The following is an 18,741-nucleotide window of genomic DNA, read 5'->3' as shown; positions in this document are numbered from 1 at the left end:
TATGGCCAACACATGGCGACTCACTGTTGCCAGCATTCTCATCCAGAAGAGAACAGCTGTCAGTATGCCAGAGGACAGTGATGTGTGGATCCAGAGTGGTGATTCCACCCAAGTTAAGGGAGAGAGTGCTAAAGGAGCTACATGAAGGTCATCTGGGGGGAGTGAAAATGAAAAGCCTTGCTAGGACTTATGTGTGGTGGCCAGGAATCGATCAACAAATCAAAGACCTAACTAAGAGCTGCTTAGGATGCCAGAAGGTCCAAAATGCACCACCACATGCCCCTCTACACCCATGGGAGTGGCCCTCCTCTCCATGGCAATGGGTGCACATTGATTCCGCTGGTCCATTCATGGACTCAATGTTCTTAATAGCAGTGGATGCTCATTCAAAGTGGCCTGAGGTGATAAAGATGTCTTCAACCACTACAGAGAAAACGATTGCAGTCCTACGGACCATATTTGCCAGAAACGGTTTGCCAGAGCAGATCTGCTCTGATAATGGACCACAGTTTGTGTCCGACGAGTTCCAAAAATTCATGAAAAGGAATGGGGTAAGGCATTACACATCCGCCCCGTATCATCCAGCCACCAATGGATTGGCTGAGAGGTTCGTACAAACCTTTAAGAAGGCGATAAAGGCCATGTGCGACAAGGAAGTTCCACTACAGCATAAGATGGACAATTTCTTATTAGCCTACCGAAACGCGACACATGCAGTTACCAACAAGACCCCAGCCATGATGTTCTTTAACCGAAGGTTGAGATCTCATCTGGACTTGCTCAGACCAAATGTGCGAAGAAATGTTGAGGACAAACAATTCCAGCAGATCAACGAGAAGCCGACAAGGAGCTTCAATGTAGGGCAACCAGTCTTGGCCCGGGACTATCGAACAGAGAAGTGGCAACCCGGAACGATATGTACAAGGCAGGGGCCATTAATGTACACAGTGGATGTCGGGGAAAACATTGTGAGACGCCACGTCTATCAGAACTTAGCGTCACAGGAAGGCGTCAACCCCATGTCTCGAGTGCCTGGGGATGAACCCGACATCCCGGTAGCATCTACTTCAGACCCAGTAGCAGTGGAACCCGATGAACTACCCGATGAAAAGGGGTCAGAATTGCCTCTGCACCAAGAACAAGAACCTCCGGAAAGGCGCTATCCTGAAAGGGTCAGGAAGCCGCCCCAAAGACTGAATCTATAAATGGACTTTTTGTTATTGAATGTACATGTAAAAATGTAATTGTTATTTGAATATTAAGGGGGTATTATTAATCTAAAAAGGGAGGAATTGTAGTGTATGTGCTTTAAGTCAGAACTACTTTTTACAGCTCCTGTATACTGTAGTACCGGCAGTAACCACACCGCTATATAAGCTGTGCGCATGCCTCTGTACTCCCGTCTAGAGATGACCCTCCTCCAGTAAAGACCTGTTGTTTGTTTATATACAGCATCCGTGTAATTCTTTATCCACTGAACCATGGATCTAAAAGGGGCCCTCCACAGATTTCCCAGTTCACAAATGCAAAGGAGGAGGCGCTGAAGATCAGTGGAGTTTAGGCGCCCCTGGCCGTCAGAGATGGGGAGACAGGGACCTCTCAGTTACCTGGCAACACAGTTAAATATCAGTAACCTACATGTCATACAGCGCTCAGTCATGTTAACCTGATTTCAACAGCGAGGGAAACATGATCATCTTCATAAAGATAAGTTGCAACACTCTTAGCTTGCCAGTACTAATTCATATCTTTTCTCTCTGCCAGAGCCTTCACATGTGCAGCAGGAGTCCATGGGCCTCGTGGATGACAAATCCTCCGAGGAGCTGATTCCTTCTGAGGCTGCACCATCACAGGACTCATGCTTACCATGCATCAGCTCAGATATTCACACTGCAGTGGGACCAGTTATACAGATAGTTGGGTTTTCACCTGGTGACTCACACTTCACAAGTGAGCAAGAGCAGATGGTGGCAGGGACAGCTGTGGAGAATCCGCATCAGAGGGCACAGCCCTGTCCAAGCTCTGCTCAGCTGTCTTATGTTCATTAGTAAATAGACATTCTTATTATGAACACAGCTAGCTTTTGCTAGACACTTTTATTGAGCACATGTGGACTAGGTACAGTATCTGTAGAGGCTTCCATCTTGATTGCTGCCTTGTGGGTAGCCTAGTGCCTCATGGGTAATGTAGTCTTAATATACATACAGCTGGGTAGTGTGGTCTTATACATACAGCTATATACAGCTCTACGGCTCCACCTAGTGTCCACTATAGAATGACATGTTATTGATCATTACATCCCCCTTTCTTTGAGGTTTAACAAAATCAATATCAATCAACTTTCAAGAAAACAATAAAGATAATATCAGTAACACTTTTGTTAGTGCTCTATAAACATAAACATTTTCAAAGCAGTCAACACATTTTCAAAGCTTTACATTGTACACAAAGATTAAGTCTATCAGGCTTTTTTACTTCACGTGTGGATCTTCTCAACATGGGTAAGTCTGATGTGTCTTCATGAGATTGTTCTGGTGGTGAGTGACAAGGTTCAGCTGCGGCATTGTCATCGATTTGCACTTGGATAGTTTCTTGTGTTTTCAGGAGGGAATGGCGGTTCCTCCTGAGAATCTGTCCTTCTTCAGTTCTAACAGTGTATGACCTTGGTCCTACTTCCTCAAGAACTGTAGCTTTCCTGTTCCATGCATCTGGATCCTCAATCCTGACAACATCATCCCTTGTCAATGGTTTTAGAGTTTTGGATGACTTGTCATCGTATGATTTCTGTTTCAGCTTTAACAGTGGAAGTCTCTGTCTCAATTCCTCACTTTGCTGTTCTTTTGCACAGCAGGGTAGCGTGGTGCGCAACTTGCGACCCATTAGTAGTTCAGCAGGTGAAGAACCACAGTCTAAAGGTGAGGTTCAGTAGCTCAGCAGGGCGAGATAAGGATCAGACTTGCTTTCTGTCGCTTTCTTCAGTAGCTGCTTGAGAGCTTGAACACCTTTCTCTGCCTTACCATTTGACTGAGCATACAAAGGACTGGATGTGATGTGCTGAAAGTCATAATGTGCTGCAAACTGTTGCCACTCCTTACAGCTGAAGCACAGACCATTGTCGCTAACGGCAATCCTGGGAATTCCATGTCTGGCGAAGATGGATTTCACATGCATTATGACACTGCTTGCTGTGGTGCTTGAGAGCAGTGCCATCTCAGGATAGTTAGAATAGTAGTCAATCACTATTAGATAGTCTTTACCATTTAAATGAAAAGGTCCATACCAACCTTTTGCCATGGTGCTGTTGGTATGTCAGCTACTATCATTGGTTCCTTTGCTTCTTTGTTTTGGTGTTTCTGACATGTCTCACATTTGCCTATCATGTTCTCAATGTCCTTATTTATGCCAGGCCAATAAACAGTGTCTCTTGCTCTCCTTTTGCATTTTTCAATTCCGAGGTGTCCCTCATGAATCCTTTTGAGCATGTCTTGACATAGAGCCTGTGGAATGACTATTCTGTTCTGTTTTAGTAATAGTCCACTTGCGACACTCAATTCTGACCTTATGTGAAAATATTTTGGACAGGAACCTTTTGGCCAACCATGATGAATGTTCTCTATTACTGTTTGTAATATTGTATCTTTTACTGTTTCTTCTGCTATTTGCTTTGATTTTGTGTCTGACACGGGCAGCGCAGCAGTGACCATAATCACATGAACATCCACGTCTTCTTCAGTAGAGCTCACATGACTCATTGTGGGCGCTCGGGATAGTGCATCTGCTAACACTATGTATTTGCCTGGTGTGTAGATCAGTTCAAAGTCATATCTTTGCAGCTTCATCATGAGTCGTTGAATCCTTGGAGACATCTCATTCAGGTTCTTTTTTATGATGGCAACCAGTGGGCTGTGGTCTGTCTCAACTGTGAAGGTGGGAAGTCCATATATGTAGCCATGAAACTTTTCTAGTCCAACTACCAAGCCTAGACATTCCTTTTCAATCTGGGCGTATCGACACTCAGTATCAGTCATAGACCTGGAGGCATAGGCAACAGGCTTCCAATCTTCACCCTCTGCTTGTAGCAAGACTGCACCTAGGCCATCTTTTGATGCATCCGTTGACACTTTGATTCTTTTTGTTGGGCCAAAGAAGGTGAGTACAGGTGTGGTTGCCAGCACTGTTTTGAGGTTTATCCACTCTTGTTCATGTCTTTCTGTCCATGCGAACTCATTTGTTTTATGTAGCAGGTCTCGCAGACAGGCTGTCTTGGCTGACAAGTTAGGAATGAACTTTCCAATGAAGTTTATCATCCCCATGATGCGTAGCACTCCTTTTTTGTCAGTGGGTCGGGGCATTTTGAGTATGGCGTTTACTTTTTCCATATCTGGTTCCATTCCTTTACCAGATATATTATCTCGTAGGAAAGTGACTTCCTGGACGCCAAACTGACACTTGGCTTTGTTGAGCTTCAATCCATTCTGGCGTATGCTCTGTAGCACTTTAGTCAGTCTCTCATTGTGTTCTTTCAGTGTGGAGCCCCAGATGATGATGTCATCAACATAGACCCGAACTCCTTCCAGACCTTCAATTATGTGTTCCATCGCTCTTTGAAAGATTTCAGATGCAGATATTATCCCGAAAGGCATTCTGAGGAAACAATACCTGCCAAATGGTGTGTTGAAGGTACAGTATTTGGTGTTCTCTTCATCCAGTTTTAGTTGCCAAAATCCTTGTGAGGCATCGAGCTTTGTGAAGTATCTGGCACCTAACATTTCACTGGTGATTTCTTCTCACTTGGGAATCTGGAAGTGTTCACGTTTTATGTTTGCATTTAAGTCCTTTGGATCCATGCATATTCTTAGATCATTGTTCATTTTCTTTACACATACCATGGAGTTAACCCAATCTGTTGGCTCTTCGACTTTCCTGATGACTCCTAGTGTGGTCATTCTGTCCAGTTCATTCTTGAGCCGGTCACGCAGGGGTGCTGGAACTCTTCGTGGAGCATGTACCACTGGCTGAGCATCCTCCTTTAGCTGGATCTTGTAAGTGAATGGCAGAACTCCAAATCCTTTGAACACATCCTGGAAATTATTCACTACAGAATCCACCGAGTCATCTGGTCTGCTTATGGCACAGTTTATACGGTAGACTCTCTTGACCAGTTCTAAGTCCTCACAAGCTTTGTCACCCAGTAGTGAATCAAGTCCTTCAGCCACAACAGAAAACATGAGATGATGCACTTTGTCTTTGACTGTCACTTTAAGTCTGCATACACTTAAGCTATCTATTTTCTGTCCATTATAGTCCTTCAGTAGTACTGACTTTTTCTGTATTTTGGGCTTTTCTTTCATATTGTTAATGTCCCTCATACTGATTAAGTTTGCTTTTGCCCCAGTGTCTAGTTTCAAGGTAACTAATGCTCCATTTACCTGCAGTGGGATCATCCATTTGTCCTCTTTTACTACATTAACTTTATGTTCAGCATTGTCCATTTCTGAGGGCTGCACATTTTCTGTATTCTTTTTGATATTGTCACATGACACCATTCCTACAAAAAATGTCTCACTTAAATCAGTGTCCTCAATTACATTAACTCGTTGCCCTTTCTTAGTTTTTACTTTTGAAAAGCATTGTTTGGCAAAGTGATTCTTTCCATTACACTTTGTGCACATTTTTCCAAATGCTGGGCATTGTCTTAACTGGTGTTTGTAACCACAGCGTTTACAATTAAAAATTTCATCCTCCGATTGCTTTTCATTTCTGTTCTGCCCATGTTTGTTCCCCTTGTAGGACACAGCACCGACAGCAGCATTATCACTCATTACAATCGCATCGTTATTGATTTCACTGAAAGTCTTCGCGTGCTTTCGAGCTAGCTCGCTGGCTTGGCTTATTTTCACCGCATTTTCCAAATTTAGTTCGGTTTCTCTCAACAGACGTTCCCTTACTTTTTTAACATGAATACCAAACACAATCTGGTCACGAATCATGGATGCTTTGAGCTCAGAGAAATTACATGTCTGTGCTTTCAGTTTCAGATCAGTTATAAAGCTATCAAAAGTCTCATTTTGCTGCTGTGTCTGAGAACGGAAGATATATCTTTCATAGGTCTCATTCTTTTTGGGAGATCAATGTGCATAAATTTTTTTTAGCACATCTTCTAATTTTTCTCTGTTCTCCTCTGGATTAAATACAAATGTATTAAATACCTCGATTGTCTGTGGCCCTGCAACCGTAAGCAGCAACGCTATCTTCCTTGCCTCTGGCTTCGTACCGAATCCGATAGCTGCAATGCAGAGTTCGAATTGCTGTTTAAGAGTCTGCAAATTGTAGTCGATGTTTCCTGTGAGTTTCAAACGCTCTGGTGGCTTCAAATTCTCCATGTCGCTTTTCACAATTTTCAGCATATCTTCACCATCCTGGTACCATCTTATGTTCATTAATAAATAGATATTCTTATTATGAACACAGCTAGCTTTTGATAGACACTTTTATTGAGCAAATGTGGACTAGGTACAGTATCTGTAGAGGCTTCCATCTTGACTGCTGCCTTGTGGGTAGCCTAGTGCCTCATGGGTAATGTATTCTTAATATACATACAGCTGGGTAGTGTAGTCTTATACATACAGCTATATTCAGCTCTACAGCTCCACCTAGTGTCCACTATAGAATGACATGTTATTGATCATTACAAGCTGTACCCCGGGGGCCATCGATAAAAAGGATAATCATTCAGCAGCAGCAGAGAATGTGCGATGCACTGATGGGCCTTCCAAGCACACTGACTGTCTTGTTTTGCACACTTTGTACAAAACTAATAAATTGCAGGACAACGGATTATTTGTTGTATCTATGCTTTAATACGTTCAATCAAGCATGTAGATACGTCGGATTAAATCAGAGTCAGGCAGACAGGCTTCTAACTATGATCTTTACTTTAATGGTAAAATGGCTGACTGCTGCTTTCCCGGGCAATTCCCATAATGCAATGCACATTACATTACTGTATTAACTAGTGTTAAACTCGCACATTACTGTAGTGTCCGAGTATAAATAATACACGGACTGCAGGAGAACAATAATAACAGGTATTTACTGAACAGAGGGTAACTTAAGACTGACGTACAGAAGCCTGCTATGGCTTTATATACAGGGGTAGTCACTGCCGGTACTGCAGTATAGAATCAGTTCTTCTCGTAAAGGTACATACACAACAATTCCTCCCTTTTAGATAACCAGTACATAACATTCATTTAACAACTAAATAATAACTAATTACAATTACAATTTTCTCTGTACTATATACATCAACTGAAATAATCATTTATAAGTTCAGTCTTTGAGGAGGCTTCCTGAACCTGACTGGATAGCGCCTTTCTCGAGTATCCTGTTCTTGCGGCGGATTTGATTCTGGTTCATTGTCATTGGTTGGTTCGTCAGCTTCCAATACCACTGCTTCTGAGATAGACGCAATCTGTACTTCGGGTTGATTACCAGGTGCACCTGCTCGTGGTATGGGTTTGGCTTGTTCCTGTGACTCTAGAATCTGGTCAGCATGGCGTCTCACGATGCTCTCTCCAACGTCCACTGTGTACATTAGTGGTCCCTGCTGTGTGCATATCGTTCCTGGCTGCCATTTTTCTGTTCGGTAGTCGCGGGCCAAGACTGGTTGCCCTATCTTGAAGCTCCTGGTTGGCTTCTCATTTATGTGCTGGAATTGCTTATCCTCAACATCTCGTCTTATGTTTGGTTTGAGCAAATCCAGGCGACATCTTAGCCTTCAGTTGCAGAACATTATGGCTGGAGCTTGGTTGGTGACTGCATGTGTCGCATTCCGGTAAGCAAACAAGAAATTATCCACCTTGTGTTGTAGTGGTATGTCGTCATTATTCATTGCCTTTATTGCCTTTTTAAAGGTCTGAACAAACCTCTCAGCCAATCCATTTGTGGCTGGATAATATGGGGCAGATGTATAATGTTTCACCCCATTATTCCTCAGAAACCTCCAGAAATCGCGGACACAAACTGTGGCCCATTGTCGGAGCAAATCTGTTCAGGCAAGCCATTCCTGGCGAAGATGGTCCGTAGGACTGCAATAGTTTTCTCCGTGGTGTTGGAGGACATTTTGATAACCTCTGGCCATTTCGAATGGGCGTCCACAGCGATTAGGAACATTGAGTCCATAAATGGACCAGCAAAATCAATGTGTACCCATTGCCATGGAGATGAGGGCCACTCCCATGGATGTAGCGGGGCTTGTGGTGGAGCGTTTTGGACCTTCTGGCATCCTGTGCATCTCTTGGTCATATCCTCGAATTCTTTATCGATTCCCGGCCACCACACAAACGCCCTGGCTAGGCTCTTCATTTTTACCCCTCCCAGATGACCCTCATGAAGCTCATTGAGCACTCTATCTCTCATCTTGGGTGGAATTACCACTTGGGATCCACACATCAAGGTCCCCCGGCACACTGACAGCTGTTCTCTCCTTGGCGAGAATGCTGGCAACAGTGAGTCGCCATGTGCTGGCCATCCCTTCACCGTCAAATCATAGACCCGAGAGAGTGTCGGGTCATTTCGGATTTCCTTCTCTATACTTGAGTTTGTAACAGGTAGACATTCGACTATGGTCGCATGGAATATCTCAACAGGGTCCACTGCAGGTGCTTCCTCTACTGTAGGCAACGGTAGGCGCGACAGCCCATCAGCATTTCCATGCTGTTTTGTACCCTTGTACTCTATGTCGTACTGATGTGCCCCTAGAAAAAGTGACCAACTTTGCAGCCGTTGCGCCGTCATCACCGGAACGCCCTTCTTTGGCTTAAAAATGGAGACCAGGGGCTGATGATCAGTCAGTAGGGTGAATTTCTGCCCGTGCAGAGAGTGATTGAACTTCTTCACCCCCACACCAGGCTGAGGGCCTCCCTGTCAATCTGGGTGTAGTTACCCTCGGCTGAGGTTAACGAGCGCGACGCAAAGGCTATTGGCCTCTCTGAACCGTCAAGGAATTTGTGTGACAGCACTGCTCCGATGCCATAGGGAGACGCATCACATGCTAACCGAATTGGTAGTGTTGGACTGTAGTGGGCCAATACTTCTTTTGAAGTGGTTAGGCATTTACATTTCTGAAAGGCACGCTTACACTCATCACTCCATTTCCATGTTACTCCAGTTTGCAGTAGGGCGTTCAGTGGGTGCAGAATTGTAGATAAATTCGGCAAGAACTTATGGTAGTAGTTCACCAACCCGAGGAACGACCTAAGTTGCGACACATTTTCCGGTGCTGGAGCCTTGACTACAGCCTCAATCTTGTTCGGCGACTTATGCAACCCTTCCTCATCAATCATGTGGCCACAATACGAGATTTGTCTCCTGAAGAAATCGCATTTGGGGTGGTTGGCTCGTAGCCCATATTCCTGTAATCTCGTGAGCACCTGCTCCAGGTTGGCAAGGTGTTCACTGTCATTTTCGCCCGTAACCAGGATGTCGTCCAAATAACACTGGGTCCCCGGGATCCCTTGCAGGACTTGTTCCATCGCCCTCTGCCAAATAGCCGGGGCTGATGCTACCCCGAATACCAGTCGATTGTACTGGTAAAGGCCTTTGTGAGTGTTTATCATGAGGTATTTCCTGGATGCTTCTTCCACCTCCATTTGTAGATACGCTTGGGCCAGATCAATCTTTGTAAAGCGTTTCCCTCCAGATAGTGAGGCGAAAATATCTTCTATCCGTGGAAGTGGATATTGTACTGTGTGCAGGACTGGGTTCACAGTTACCTTGAAGTCCCCACAGATGCGAACCTTCTTCTGTTCCCCAGGCATGCTGCTCAATGATTTCTTCATTACAGGAACGATGGGTGTGGCCCACTCGCCCCAGTCCACCTTGGACAGCACACCCGAATGCTCCAGACTCTCCAGCTCTGCTTCAATGGCTGGGCGGATCGCGTAAGGTCTGGCCTTAAAAAATGTTGGGTTTCCGTTATCTTCGATTTTTATCATTGCGGTTACTCCTTTTAGAGTCCCAAGTCCTTGTTGGAACACCTCTTTCGCATCAGTTAGAATTTTTAACAGTCGTCCAGGTGTGACGTCATCATCCTTTTATCAGTCACAGTTAGCGCCTGAATGGAATGCCAATCCAATTGTATTTTCCGGATCCATTCACGTCCCAATAATGGTGGTCCTCCATCTGGTAGTATATATAGATACAGTTTCTGTGTTTCCTTGCCGTTGTATTCAACTGGCACCCTTATTTTTCCTCTGGGGTAGACTTTTTGCCCCGTGTATGTCTTCAATACAATGGACGTGTCCTTCAAGGGTATGTGTGGGAATAGCCGCTCATAGTCTCATCGATTCATGACAGTTATGGCTGATCCTGTGTCCAATTCCATCTTTACTGGGGACCCTGCTATCATGAGGGTGACCCAAATGGTTCGGTGATCCTCCTTTGCGATCACGTTGTGTAATTTTAGACAACTTAGTCTCCTGCTCCCGGAGTCCTTATCACTCTCCTGATCTTCCAAACTACTGTCTGTCAATTTCTTTACTTTCTTGTACTTTTCCTTAGTAGTTCTTGTAGTGTTGGTTTTCTTTTCCGACCTGCAGACCCTTGCTATATGTCCCATTTTCCCACATTGCCTGCATACTTTGTCCTTAAACCAGCAGTCCTTCTGATCATGGGTTGTTCTGCCGCAGCGATAGCACTTTTCTGCTCCATACGCCATTTCGTTAGCACTGTATTCTTGTGGTTTCTGTTGTATTTCCGCAGCTGCCCGTGCTGCTGCTTCGTAGGATACTGCCATGCTGAAAGCCTGTTCTAGCTTCAGGTCCTTTTCCGAAAGTAGTCATTTCTGGGTTCCTTCACTCTGGAGCCCGCAGACAAACTTATCCCGTAAGGTGTCTGCCAGTCCTGCCCCGAACTGGCAGTGCTTCGATAACTTGCGTAGTTCCATAAGATAGTCAGCATTGCTCTCATCTTTGTGCTGGTTTCTTTTATGGGACTTGAATCTTTCTGCTATCAGCAGCGGTGTAGGGTTTATGTGTTCCTGGAAGATATTAACAATTTCTTCATAACTTTTCTCCATTGGTTTAGCTGGGGTAATTAAATTCCGCAATAGGCCGTACATTCTCGCGCCCATCAAATTTAATAATACCGACGTCTTCTTTCCATCGGCCACCTCATTTGCCTTGCAGTACACTTCAATTCTTTCCACATACGTGGTCCAGTCTTCGACCTCGTTGTCAAAAGCAGTGATACTGCCACTTTTCGGCATCTTGGCTGAATTAAAATGGCACCTCCCGTGCTTTTCCTTCTTCCCCAATGGAATAAAATGGTGCCTCCCGCACTTTTCCTTCTTCCCCTTGCTGCCACGCTGCTCCTAGCGTTCTGCAGGGTAATGGCAGCGACCCACAGCTTCGGCGCGTCTCACTTTTCCTTCCCCTTGTTTTATTTTCGCTACGCTGCCCGGTTCTTGAGCACCGGCCATGCCCTGTGCGCTCCACTCTCTCTCTCTCTCTTTTCCTCCTGACGACGCTGCACGGCCCCTTTGCAGAGCCGCTCGATCGAGCTCGAGCCCGCCGCAGTCCGGAAGGGTCAGCGCACTACCTGCTACCAGCACGATTTGCTGGAACACCTTGACTGGGGAGCCAAGCCCAGCTCTCCACGGCCTCTCCTGCAACTCTCTGAACTCTGATGGATCCTTGGGCGGTTGCCCACGGTCGACGCCTGTTGTTCTGACTTCGACCGCCAAAAGCTTCTTCTCAGGGAAAGATCCCCATGAGGTGATGCAGTACTGCAGGTGAGTTCGAACCTGTTCGTCGCCAATGTAGTGTCCGAGTATAAATACTACATGGACTGCAGGAGAACAATAATAACAGGTATTTACTGAACAGAGGGTAGTCTTTTATTTGGACCCAAAAAAAAACCCAATTCAACTGTAAATAAACAAAAGTTCAACTAAAGCTTAACAAATCAAATTAAAATTTGGTTTTCTGTGTTGATGATGCACTCCAGTCCCCGTGGCACCCATCGGTCGCGGAAATACTCAAGCGCACCGGCGGACACCGCGTGCTCCATCTCCAGGGCCACCCGGGCGCGAACATGGCCGCGGAAGAGATGCAGGCAATCCGGCTGGACGACCCCCTCGACCGCCCGCTGCCTGGACCAATTGATGGCTCTTTTAGCCAGGCCCAGGAGCAGGCCCACAAGGAGGTCCTCCAACCTGTCCGCTCCCCTCCGCACCGGGTGACCGTAGATCAAGAGCATGGGACTGAAGTGCAATCTAAAATCGAGGAGCAGCCCCTTCAAGTAGTGAAAGAGGGGCTGCAACCTCTCACAATCCATATAAACATGAAACACGGACTCCTCCAGGCTGCAAAAAATGCAGGCGGCCTGGGAGTCCGTGAACCTACTTAAAACCTTATTGCACGGGACCGCTCCGTGCAACACCCTCCAGGCCAAGTCCCCGATGGAACAAGGGAGGACTCCCGCATAGAGAGCACTCCATTGGGGACCTCCGCTACCGCTGGTCGGCAAAACGCCACGCCAAGGCGTGTCCGGACGGTAGACGAAGATGGCAAAGTGGAGAGTGTGCAGGAGCAGCCCGTACAGGAAACCCCTCCGCGCAGAATGAAAAGGCACGGAGGGTATTTCCTCGAGACGGCTCAAGTTGTGAGGCGCCGGTTCCCGAGGGGAGGTTCGGGGCCGGGCGCTGATGAGGAATTCCGTCCGAACGGGGGTAAGCTCGGACGGGATTGCCCCACGTGCTTGAGCCGCCTCGATACACCTAGTGGAGTTGGGGCCCAGTGCCGCTTTCGCCGATTTGATGGTTTCGACCGCGAGCCGGACGTTGGCCCAGGGCAGGCGCCGCGCCAGCTCCTCCGGCGCCATCCAGCCCGCTCCTCCGCCATCGAGCAGGTCCCCGACTCTGGTCACCTTGCCAGCCACAGCCCTACCCTCCGCCAGCCGCCCGAACCCGTGTTCGTGGAGGTGCGGATTCCTGAGCAGCGGCTCCCGAAGGAGAGCTGCCGCTCCTGACGGGGGAGAGCTCCGCCTGGAAGCGACGTAGTTCCAAACCCATAGTAGTTCCTGGTAGAAGACAGGCAGCTCCCGCAGGCCGGCACGCCTGCTGCCCACTTTCGCAAACAGGAGCTGCGTGTCGTAATTGAGGCCATGCAGCTGGCGGAAGAAAAACGTCGCCAGCGCACACCATCTCGGAAGATTCTCGTCGTACAGGTATCTCTGCAGCGTCTGAAGACGGAAAGTCGCAGCCTGGGTGCGAAGGCACACCAGCGCCTGACCGCCCTCCCTAAGCGGGAGACACAGAACCGTGGCAGAGACCCAGTGCTTCCTTTTGTCCCAGAAGAAGTCGATGAGCTTCTTCTGAATCTTGGCGACAAACGCAGGGGGAGGGATCAAAGTGACCAACCGGTACCACAACATGGCGGCCACCAGCTGGTTTATGACCGGCGCTCGACCCCTGTAGGACAACACTCGGAGCAGTCCTGTCCAGCGTCCTAGGCGAGCGGTGACTTTGGCCTCCAGCTCTTGCCAGTTCGCCGGCCAAGCGTCCTCGGCAGGGCTAAGGTAGACTCCCAAATAGAGGAGGTGCGTGGTGCTCCAGGCGAAAGGCCTGAACTCCTCCGGCAGGGAGTCCACCCGCCACTGACCCACCAGGAGTCCGGAACATTTCTCCCAGTTGATCTTGGCGGAGGATGCGTCCGAGTAAATCTGCTGGCATTCCCGCATCCTCCGCATGTCAGCGGGATCCGTGACCATGAGGAGCACGTCATCGGCGTAAGCCAAGAGGACCACCTCCACGCCCGGCCCTTGCAGAGCCAGTCCCGTCAACCTCTTCCGCAAGAGGCGCAGGAAAGGCTCCACGCAAATGGCATATAACTGACCGGACATGGGGCATCCCTGACGCACCCCCCTCCCGAAGCGAAGGGGAGCCGTCAAGGACCCGTTAACTTTAATCAGACACTCCGCGGCGGCGTACAGAAGTCGGATCCGGGCGACGAAATGCGTCCCGAACCCGAATGCGCGCAGAGTCCCGAAGAGATACTCGTGATCCACCCTGTCGAACGCCTTCTCCTGATCCAGGGAAAGGAAGGCGACCGACAGACCAGCCCTCTGGGAGTGGTGGACCAGGTCCCGGACCAGATGGATGTTATCGTGGATGGTCCGGCCCGGGACCGTGTAGGACTGGTCGGGGTGGATCATGTGGGCCAGCACGGTGCCAAGGCGAGCAGACATGGCCCTGGCAAAGATTTTATAGTCCGTGCTGAGGAGGGAGACCGGGCGCCAGTTCTTAAGGAGGCGGAGATCGCCCTTCTTACGCAGCAGGACAATGACCGCCCTGCGCCAAGAGAGGGGCATCTCCCCGGTCGCCAAACTTTCCCCCAGGACCCGCGCGTAGTCGCCCCCCAAGACGTCCCAGAACGCCCTGTGGAACTCCACGGTCAGCCCGTCCAGCCCCGGGGACTTTCCCCCAGAGAGCTGGCGGAGGGCGCCGGTCAGCTCCGCCAGACTTAGCGGAGCGTCCAATTTTTCAGCGCCCTCCGGGCCAACCTTCGTCAGGTCCTCCCACAAAACTCTGCGCGCATCTTCGCTGGACGGATCCGGAGAGAACAGAGCCCCGTAATAGGCACGGGTCTCCGCGCTGATTCCCTCCGGATCCGAGACCAGAGATCCGTCGTCGGCCAGCAGCCCCAAGAGCTGCTTACGGACCCCCCGTCTTTTTTCCAGCGAGTAGAAGAAGGGGGAGCCGCGGTCCAGGTCCCGCAGGAGCTGGATCCGCGACCTCACGTACGCGCCTCGGGACCCGACGAGCTGCAGGTCCTTCAGCGCGCCCTTCTTCTCTTCGTACACCTTCCGCAGGGCCGGGTCCTCGACGACCTGACCGAGACGGGACTCCAGGTCGAGCACCTCCTTCTCCAACCGCGCGACCCGGGCCTCCCGCCTCTTGGTCGACCCCTTCGCGTACTCCTGACAGAAGAGACGGATGTGAGCCTTGCCCACATCCCACCATAGCCTCAAGGAGGGGAAGCCCCCCTGCTTCGTTCTCCAGTCGGCCCAGAATCGACGAAACGAATCCCGGAACCGTGCGTCCTCCAGCAGCAGGTTGTTAAAATGCCAGTACACGGACCCCCCCCGCGCGCGCAGTGGAGCGAGCTCCGCCCACACCAGGTGGTGGTCCGTGCATGGCACCGGCCGCATGGAAGCTGCCGGAACGCAGGAGACGTACGCCCGGGAAATGTAGAGGCGGTCGATTCTGGACCTTCCTCCCCCAGACCTCACGCTAGTGAAGGCGCTGGAGTCGGGGTGGAGATTTCGCCAGACGTCCACCAAGTTGAAGGACCCAACCAGGTCCCTCAACTTCTCCATCGCCGCCGGGCTTCGCGGGGGACCCGAACGGTCCCTCGCCTCGAGGGTGCAGTTAAAATTCCCCCCGAGGATGACGCACTCGCCCACGTCGATGGAGCCCAAGAGAGCGGACACTTCTTCGAAGAAGCGCACTTGCTGCGCACTGGTCTGAGGGGCGTACACGTTCACTAGATGGAGCGGCACGCCCCCCAGGCGAACAGTGACCTGGAGCAAGCGGCCCGGCACGTGCTCCTTGACCCCCAAGATCTCCGGCTGAAAATGCGGGGCCAGCAAGATAGCCACCCCGCTGGAATTGTTGGAGAGGTGACTCATGCTGACCCATCCTTGCCACTCCAGGAGCCACGTGGCTTCGTCTCCCGGAACGGTGTGGGTTTCTTGCAGGAAGCACACCGCATACTTCCCGTCCCGAAGGACCGAGAAGTTATTGAACCTGCGGCGCGCCTCCTTGCTGCCGTTGATGTTGAGGCTGGCTATGGTTATCTTCATGTCAGAAGCATAGTGCAACCTCTACCTACACCTAACGGGGGGAGGAAGCGCAGCCGCTGGTCAGCCGCCACTTCCTCAGCAGCCCAGTGAGAAACGTTGTGAGCCGACGCAGCTCGAGCGGGTTCACACCCTCGTCCGCGCCCATGATCTTAACGGCGGCGCGGACGGAATTGATGAGCAGCGCCAGCTCCGACCACCTGTCGAGGGCCAGCCGGACCTTATTGCGCTGACCCAGGCACGTGGCCATAAAATCCCGGAGTTCCCTTATGGAAATGAGGGGAGACTCGGCAAGGGGCACGAGGTCATCCATCGCCACGTCGGCGCTGGAGTCCGAATCGTCCTCCGTGCCCATCAGCGAGTCCCCATCCTCCTCCAGGGGGTCGTCACCAGCGGCCGACCCGTCCGCCGTGCAGTGCGAAGCGAACGACTCGGCCGCGCCAGCCAGCCCCGCCTCCGCCCGGATCCCACCCCCAGGATCGGCGGCAGAGGATTTCTCCCTGGGCTCATCTAGGGGTGCCGGGCCAGAAGACGGCGGCGGTTCAGAGCTCCCCTCCGCCTCAGATGCCGGAACGACCGGAGAAACCGGGGAGAGAACAATTTCCAGCTCCTCCAGTACGTCCGGCACCAGAGACGCAGCCAGGGGGCCATCCTCCTCCCCGCCACCAACCTCCGACCCAGCGGACGGGGGGTTTTGAATTAAAAGCTCTACCAGGACGAGCATCCCCTGGGAGATGTCCGGGTCGCATTGGGCGAGCTCATTATCCTTGGGCTCACCCGACCCAGCCCCCAGGCTGCCCGACCCGGCGAGGGGTAACGGCACCGATAAAAGGTCAATTTCAATTACTGCCGCAGGTTGTTCCGCAACCCCCCCCACGGGCAGGGTCTCATCCCCATCCCCGGGAGGCACGTGCTGGACAGACACATCTGCCTCAGCCTCCCGAGGGACTGGCGACCCCTGCCGATCGCTGGTGATGACGACAGCGCTGGGGGGGGGGGGCGCGGTACCCGCGGCGGGCGACGACTCCCCCTGCTCGGAGGGACCGTCCTCCTCCTGGTCCTCCTCCTCATCCAGGGGGTCGCGCCTTCTTTTTAGCACGGAGGGAGCGAGGGAGACCTCCATGTCTGCAAAGGCCTCCTCCTCGACTCCCTCCGGCGGAGCAGGTTTGTCGGGTTCCTCGGGCCCGAGCCCGGCCGCAGGTATTGGCATTACCGCTGCGGCGGTTGCGGCCACAGGCTCGGGCACGAGGCCCCTCCCGCTCACATCTGCCCTGATCAACTCCGCGAGGAGCGCGGGTGTAAGGGGCTCAAGGGGCAAGGGCTCGCCATCCACGGGGGGACCCGCCCCAAGGTGCTTCTTTTTTCCCCGCGCCTTCTTTCCGGCCGGACACGCTCCCTCCCCCCCGCCGGAGGTCTTGGTGGCATCAGCCCCCGACGTCAACCGCGCATCAGACGTACTTGACGCGTGGGCAGATCCGGGGGGAAGGGCGGCGGCGGCGGCGCCAGCCTCGGCCGCACGAGATGATCCGGCGGCCTTGGAGGCAGGGCAGTTCCTCCTGATGTGCCCCACCTCCCTGCAGGCATGGCACCTCACACCGTCCAACGTCCAAAAGGCGCGGTAGGCGGTCCTCTCGTGGAGGACGACGAACGCCCCGTCAGTGTCCTCCTCCCACGCCAGCTGGATAAACAGCTGGTGCCGGAAGGAGAAGACGTGGCGAAGGCTGGCCTCCCGGAAGCCGAGCGGGATGGGTGTGATCCCCGACCTCACCTCCCCAAGTTGTCGCAAATGGGGAAGGAGGAGCTCACCAGGAACATAGGGCGGGACGTTGGAAATAATGATCCTCTGCACGGTGGCCTCGAGAGGATCCACCGGCAGGAAGGTCCCGCCCACGGTGAGCCCCTTGGCGACAGCCAGGGACACCGCCCGCTCCGACCCCAGGAAGAACACAGCCTTCCCATACATTTTCGAGGCCGCGACGATGGCTGAGGGGCCGACAACCCCAGCCATGGCCTTGACGCAGGCCTCGATGGTCATAGTGGGGTGAGTGTAGCTCTTCACCCCAAGCTTTTTTGAAATTAATCGAAAATGTGACGGGGCAGCAGGAACAGCGGGAGCAGCTGTGGCTGTGGCTACCACTCCCGCATAGGTCCCGGCTGGCCCCGCCACCGGCGAAGACGCAGTCGCCATTCTGTGGTGCTTTTTTTAAGGGCTACACTCACCCCAAGTCACAGGCCTGAAGGTGTTAATGGCCTCGGTGTATATATATATTTTTTGTCCTCTATTGAGCAGAGGGAGCTGATTAAAATGAGGACACACCTCTCTCCTTATTGATTTAAATTGGGAGAGGGGCCCTCTCCCCTTTGCTCAATTGGCAATTAATAAAATAGATGAAACTAAGGTGCCTTAGAAAGACAGGCAGAGAGAGACAAAGAGAGAGAGAGAGGTGGGGGGGTGGGAAGGAGGGAGGCCGCAAAGGGCAGTGTTGCCACTCAGGATGGTGGGTGGGTGTTGGCAGGGTTGCACTCTCCGATGGAAAAAGTCTTTGGTGGTGGTGGTCTTCTGGCAGGGGGAGAAGACGTCTTCACCTGGAAAAGCTGGAGAAGCCCAGGCTCAGTCCTGCAACAGGTCTTAACGATGTAATTAAATTAAATTAAGGACTTCACCTTGGGCAGCTCCAAGCTCTCCCAGGGCAGGCAATAGAAGGGATGCTAATTAGTGGTGTGTGTGGCCTAGCTTTTAACAAGAGCCACACACACACACACTACACCCCTTGATGATCCGGCCTTGCTTCTTCTTTTCTCCCCCCACCTAAAATACAAAGTCTTGGGAGAGTGCCCCAAATAACACCCACCTGTAGATGTTCCGGATGAAGTTTT

Source organism: Somniosus microcephalus, chromosome 3 (genome assembly GCF_052327205.1).
Source record: "Somniosus microcephalus isolate GS21.2 chromosome 3, FLI_Smic_1.0, whole genome shotgun sequence".
Lineage (NCBI taxonomy): Eukaryota > Metazoa > Chordata > Chondrichthyes > Squaliformes > Somniosidae > Somniosus > Somniosus microcephalus.
Note: the sequence above shows the minus strand (reverse complement) of the source record.